A 6,714-nucleotide genomic window follows, 5' to 3' on the forward strand; every position below is an offset into this window, starting at 1 on the left:
AAGCATCAATTCTTCTACGGTCTTCCTTATTCACTGTCCAGCTTTCACATGCATATGAGGTTACTGAAAATACCATGGTTTGGGTCAGGTGCACCCTGGTCCTCAAGCTGACATCTTTGCTCTTCAACACTTTAAAAACGTCTTGGGCAGTAGATTTGCCTAATGCAATACGTCATTTGATTTCTTGACTGCTGCTTCCATGAGTGTTGATAGTAGATACAAAAAGAATGAAGTCCTTGACAACTTCAATCTTTTCTCCGTTGATAAGAATGCTGTCTATTGGTCCAGTGGTGAGAATTTTTGTTTTCTCTACATTGAGATGCAATCCATACCGAAGGCTGTGGTTTTTGATCTTCATCAGTAAATATTTTAAGTCTTCTTCACTTTCAGAAAGCAAGGTTGTATCATCTGTATCACAAAAGACTTTGTTAATGAGTCTTCCTCCAATCCTGATTCCACGTTTTCCTTCATATAACCCAGCTTCTCAGATTATTTGCTCAGCATTCAGGTTGAATAAGTATGGTAAAAGAATACAACCCTGTCACACACCTTTCTTCATTTTAAACCATTCAATGTTCCCATGTTCTGTTAGAACAATTGCCTCTTGGTCCAGGTACAGATTCCTCATGAGCACAATGAAGTATTCTGGAATACTCTCATACTTCTCAATGTTGTCCATGTCATGATCCACACAATTGAAAACGTCTGCGTAGTCAATAAAGCACAGGTAAACATCTTTCTGATATTCTCTGCTTTCAGACAAGATCCATCAGACAGCAGCAATATCCCTCGTTCCCCAGCCTCTTCTGAATCCGGCTTGAACCTCTGGATGTTCTCTGTCAAGGTATGCTTGCAGACGTTTCTGTATTACCTTAAGTAAAACTTGATGGGATATCAAAGAGATAGTCCGATCTTTCACATTCCGTTGGGTCACCTCTCTTTGGAATGGGCACAAATAACAGATCTCTTCCAATCAGTCGGCCAGATAGTTGTCTTCCAAATTTCTTGGCAGAGATGAGTGAGTGCCTCCTGTGCCGCCTCACTTTATTGAAAGATTTCAATTTTTATTCCATCAATTCCTGGTGCCTTGTTCTTTGCCAATTCCTTCAATGCACCCTGGACATCTTCCTTCAGGAAAGTATCATTTGCTCTTGATCACATGCTACCTCTTGAAATGGTTGAACATCAACCATTTCCTTTTGGTACAGTAATTCTGTATTCCTTCCATCTTCTTTTGATGCTTTTTGCATCATTCAATAATTTTCCCCAGAGAATCCTTCAATAAGTCAAGGCTTGAATTTTTTTTTCAGTTCCCCCAGCTTGAGAAATGCTGAGTGTGTTCTTCCTTTTTGGTTTTCTGACTCCAGATCTTTGCACATTTTGTTGTAATCTTTGACTCTGTCTTCTCCAACTGACCTTTGAAATTTTCTGTTCCACTCTTGTACCTCCTCATTTCTTCCATTTGTTTTAGCATCTCTATGCTGGAGATCAAGTTTCAATGTCTCTTCTGACATCCATTTTGGTCTTTTCCTTCTTTTTTGTCTTCTAGGCATTTACTCTAGGGATCTAATAGAATTGACATGGATAGACATATGTAGACCTATGCTTGCTGCAGCATTATTCAAAATAACAAGAAGACAAACAACCTATGGACAAATTAATACACAAGCAAAATGTAGTGCATTCATACAATGGAATAAGACATAAGACAAATGAATTCCTGAAATACATTGCATGTGAATAAACCTGGAGAAAATAAGTCAGTCATAAAGACAAATATCATATCATCTCAATTTTATGAAACAGCAATAAATAAAAATAAAATATAATCAACTGACTTTCTATTGTGATCATACGTATTTTAATAGCCTCCCTTACATTTCTCTCCAGTTTCCTCCTAATAGTTAGGTATTCTCATTGACTTAGGTTCCCTTTTAACATACACCCAAGTCTTTTCCATACAATCTAAGAGCTCTGTTAATACTCTTCTCAATCATCCATATATAAAACTATTATTTGACTTTCTTCCTGTTGGCCTATCTGCAAGAGATCTCTCTGTCCTTCTATATCATCACCCTAGGAATTTCCTTCATCTACTTCCTGGGTTATAACCCATTATTTCTTGGCTTACTTCAATTTGGAGAAATATACACTGGACTTCTAGCCACAAGGTTGGCGATTCAACCCCACAAGCTGCTCTTTGGAAACCCTACACAGGGTTGCTGTGTGTTGTAACCAATTCGATGGCAACAACAACAAAAACATACTTCAGTGACTTCTTTTTTTTAACTTTTTATTGTGAATTGGGTGAAAGTTTACAGATCAGATCATCAGTTTTACCTTCAACTATTCATAAATTCATACACATTTTGTTTCATCACCTGGCTGGCAAGCCCCTCAATATAAAATCACTGCTTCCCTGTGCTTCCTCTTTCATTCATAGTCCTTCTGAACTTTGTCCTTGGGTATATTCTCCCTTGTGATCTCAAATGCTTGCTTATTCTAAGGTGTACGAACCACACTAGTATTATTGCTCCCCTTCTAGACCTGTCTACTGTTTGGCTGGGGTCCTGGTGTGACACTGTAGGATCTGCACTGGACTGTGAACCACAAGGTCAGCAGTTGAAACTCACCAGCTGCTCCTCAGAAACCCTATACAGGGTTGCTATGAGTTAGAACTGACTCAATGGCACTTAACAACAACTGTTTGGCTAAAAACTAAGCCACCGAGGTAATAGATCTGAAGGGTGACTAAGAGTCATAGTTATCAGGGGCAGTAGCTTCTTGAGAGGTAAATTTATTCAGATCATACATGCTTCTAAAAATATCTTAACTATACACTGACACTTGATAGTTTGTTGGGTATAGAATTATAAATTAAAAGAATTTTTGCTTCGAATTGTGAAGGTTCCATTGTCTTTAGATTCTAAAGGTTCCACTGACTTTAGAAGGAACTCTAGTAGCATAGTGGTTATGAGTTGGGCTGCTAATCTCACGGTCAGCGGTTCAAAACTACCAGCGGTTCCACGGGAGAAAAATGACGCATTCTGTTCCCATAGATTTATAGCCTCGGAAACCCAATACAGGGTCACTGTGAGTCAGAGCGACTCCACAGCATATAACCCCTACCACCATTGGCTTTTGACAAATATAATAAACCCTACACAAGATCGTTATGAGTCAGAACCCTTTTGACAGCACTTAACAACACAACATCTTTCATTTATGACTTTTTTCTTTCTCTGAGTTCTAAAGTTGTGACTTGTATTTGGGTGCTTAAAATTCATTATGCTATCCTTTCAATCAGGAAATACACATCTTTTAGTCTAAGAAATTTTCTGGTATTATTTCATAAGAGTGTTAGATTATGCCTTCCCCTTCATTTTCTGCTCTTTCTTTCTTATTGATCCTTTAATTCTTGTATCCTTTCTCTGCTCCTAAGATCATCCTATCCAATATCAAGATAAACGAAGAAAAGATTGAAGTCGTAAAGGATTTCAATGCCCATGGAAGCAACAGTCAAGAAATGAAACAAAGTGTTGCATTGGGAAAATCTGCTGCAAAAGATCTCTTGAAAGTGTTAAAAAAAAAAGAAAGAAACCCACAAAGATGTCACTTTGAAGACTAAGGTGCACCCAAGCCATGGTATTTTTGTTTGCCTCATATGCTTATGAAAGCTGGACAATGAATTAGGAAAACCAGAGCATAACTGATGTCTTTGTATAATGGTATTGGCAAAGAAGTCAAATATAACACGAACTGCTAGAGGAATAAACAAATATGTCTTGGAACAAGTACAGCCAGAATGCTCTTTAGAAGCAAAGATGGCCAGACTTTCTCACATACTTTGAACAGGTCAAGAGGTACCAGTCCCTAGACAAGACCATCATACTTGGTAAAGTAGAAAGTCAGTGAAAAAGAGGAAGACCCTCAGTGAGATGGATTGGCACCATGGCTGCAACAATGAGCTCAGAGGAATGACTGTGAAGATGGTAATTCTGTTGTACATTTGGTTGCTATGAGTTGGAACTGACTCGTCGACACTTAACAACAGTATTTAAAAACACATGACAGAATAAGTTGTTGACTCATTCCCCCTCTTTTCACTCTCACTCCAGCCCCTCACTGAGCCTTTTGTCCCAAGTCAAGAAGCTATCTGATTTGATTTTTCCAGACTATTCTTCCCACCCTTTAAGTGAGCCTGGAAGGTTGTGGGGTTTGTTTTTTGTTTTTTGCTTGGGATGGAGGTGGGAAGCTGGGACTTCTAACAATGTCCTTCCCTGACTCACCTTCCTCTTCTATAATACTTGGGCCCAGTTTCTGAGGCTGACAGACGACAAGAGAATGTTAACAAAGAAATAAAAAAAGAATATTTTCAGCACATCCCCTCTCCTGCAACATGGCGGACACATCTCCTCAACCAACCAAGAGAAAGTGCAAATGGAATGTGGAGGAGGTAGAAGGCCCCACCTGGCACAGAATAAAAGGAAGCAGGCGTTGGAAATGGTTACCTCTGCCCTGTCTTCTTACCCTTCTCCAGCTTTAAAGTGCCAAAAGTGCTAAGAGGGTCCATGCCAGACAAAATCATTTTCCCTACATGGGAAGGTGAATGAGGCCTCTGGGGACAGGGATGGAAAGGACGCCATTGTGATCTTGGAGAAGACACCATTTCCGGTGGAGCAGGTGACTCAGCCCTGAACTCCAGTTGCAGTTCTCCAATGATAGCTACAGCAACTATTGCTTATTCCCTCCAAGGCAACTGAGTAATGTGAAGACCACCGTGGTTTACCCTGACAGAGAAACACCTGCAAAAGTCTCTGCGCCAGGACCTCCGACTGATCCGAGAGACTGCAGATGCTTACAAGAACATCACTTTGTCCCACTTAGATCTCAAAGCCTCAGTATTCCATGGGTATATAAGATTCTCAAAAAGGCTGAAGCTGACCAGGTTGTTTTCGAGAGCCCAGATCCCTCCAACGGCTTTGTCCTCATCCCTGACCTTAAGTGGACCCAACAGCAGTTCGGTGACCTGTACCTGATTGCCATCTGCCACCAAGATGGCATCAAGTCACTGTGGGATCTCACTCCAGAGAACCTGCCACTGCTGAGGAACATCCTCCAGGAGGGTCAGGAAACCATCCTGCAGCACTACCAGGTGAAGGGGGACCGCCTGCGCGTGTACCTGCACTACCTGCCCTCCTATTACCACCTGCATGTGCACTTCACAGCCCTGGGCTTCGAGGCCCCTGGTTCTGGGATGGAGCAGGCACACCTACTGGCAGAAGTGATTGAAAACCTAGAATGTGACCCAAAGCACTATCAGCCGTGCGCTCTAACATTTGCCCTCAGGACCGATAATCCCTTGCTCCAGCTATGGCAGGAGGCCCAGAAAAGTTGAGTTGACTTAGGAAATGTCAGGAGAGCACAGGTATGTGGGGACTAGGGTGGGAGCAGGGGCAAGAAGAGGCATTTATATAACTTAGTGATTTTTTGAAATGTATTTTGTACTGTCTTATTCCTAGTATGTGAATAAAACATTGGGATCATTAAAAAATTTTTATTTCAAAAAGGATAATCTGATACAATTTGATGAACTTGACACATACCTATGGAAGCAACAGCTCAAAAGAATGAACAAATCTTCACAGCGAGGATCATTCCCAACTGCTCCGCACACGGAAAGGACAGGGATGGGCAACTTGGACATTGGCTACCCAGAATGGGGGTGCTACAGAGGGAAGAAGTGACTGGCTTACAAGCTTTCAAGAGGGAACCTAGATCCAGAGGGTGTGGAGCAAGGTAGAATCTCCACTGAGTAGTATCTAGTGACTGATGGAAGGAGATGCGGATAGGTCTCTTGCGATACAATAGCAGATAATTGTTATCAGGTCTGATTGTAAGGGCTGGAAATGTAAAGGTAGATGTTTTGGGGCAAAGGGAGGGGCGTGATTAACCTTGCAGTCTAGGAACAGAGGTCCCTGGGACCAACAAAGGAAAAGAGTGGAGAATGGAACCCTACCCAGAGAAGCAGTGTTGCCAGGGATGGAGATGGAGACGATGACGTAGGGAGATGGAGCGGCTGGAGACTTTGGACCCAGAGAGAGAGAGGGGGGCTCTGTGCAGATGACCAGGGAGCAGGCTTGCAGGGGTATACCCTTGATTGATAGATGATGCATGGGAGGGATTATAACCATGGAAAGGAAACGATACATGACGGGATCAATGTGAAGCTGATGTCCTCCCATGTAAACTATCATATAATTCACAAAAAAAGCATTAAAAAAAAAAAATTTTTTTTCAAATGCTAAAGAAAGACACATCTCTTCAAATTCAAAGGACCCCCACCCCCTCAAAAAAAAGAGAAAATGAAAAAGCACACATAACTAATTTTCTTCTTGTTTTAAAAGTGTCATCAAGTTAGTTCTGACTCATAGTGCCCCTGTATAGGCTTTCCAAGGAGTGCCTGGTGAGTTTGAACTGCCGAACTTGTTCAAATTAACCTTGTGGTCCAGTGCTTTATTCCACAGCACCATACCAGCACAGAATACCAAGTAAAAAGAATCGATTCTTTACAGCACCATCTGTCTTTTCTCTTACTGTCTCATAATTTTAAATTTCTTTGTCTTTTAGTTCTACTCTGGAAAATTTTTTTGAATGTTCTTGCAAATTTATTGGATTTTTAAAATAGCTTTACTGATAATTAAAGACTGAACT

The 6,714-nt window shown here is 41.1% G+C and overlaps 1 pseudogene; it reads left to right on the plus strand.

The window, feature by feature from the left end:
* Nucleotides 1-4,399: 4,399 nt before the first annotated feature.
* Nucleotides 4,400-5,398, plus strand: LOC102821101 (annotated as a pseudogene).
* Nucleotides 5,399-6,714: the final 1,316 nt, after the last annotated feature.

The sequence above is a fragment of the Chrysochloris asiatica genome, unplaced genomic scaffold (assembly GCF_000296735.1).
Source record: "Chrysochloris asiatica unplaced genomic scaffold, ChrAsi1.0 scaffold00222, whole genome shotgun sequence".
NCBI lineage: Eukaryota > Metazoa > Chordata > Mammalia > Afrosoricida > Chrysochloridae > Chrysochloris > Chrysochloris asiatica.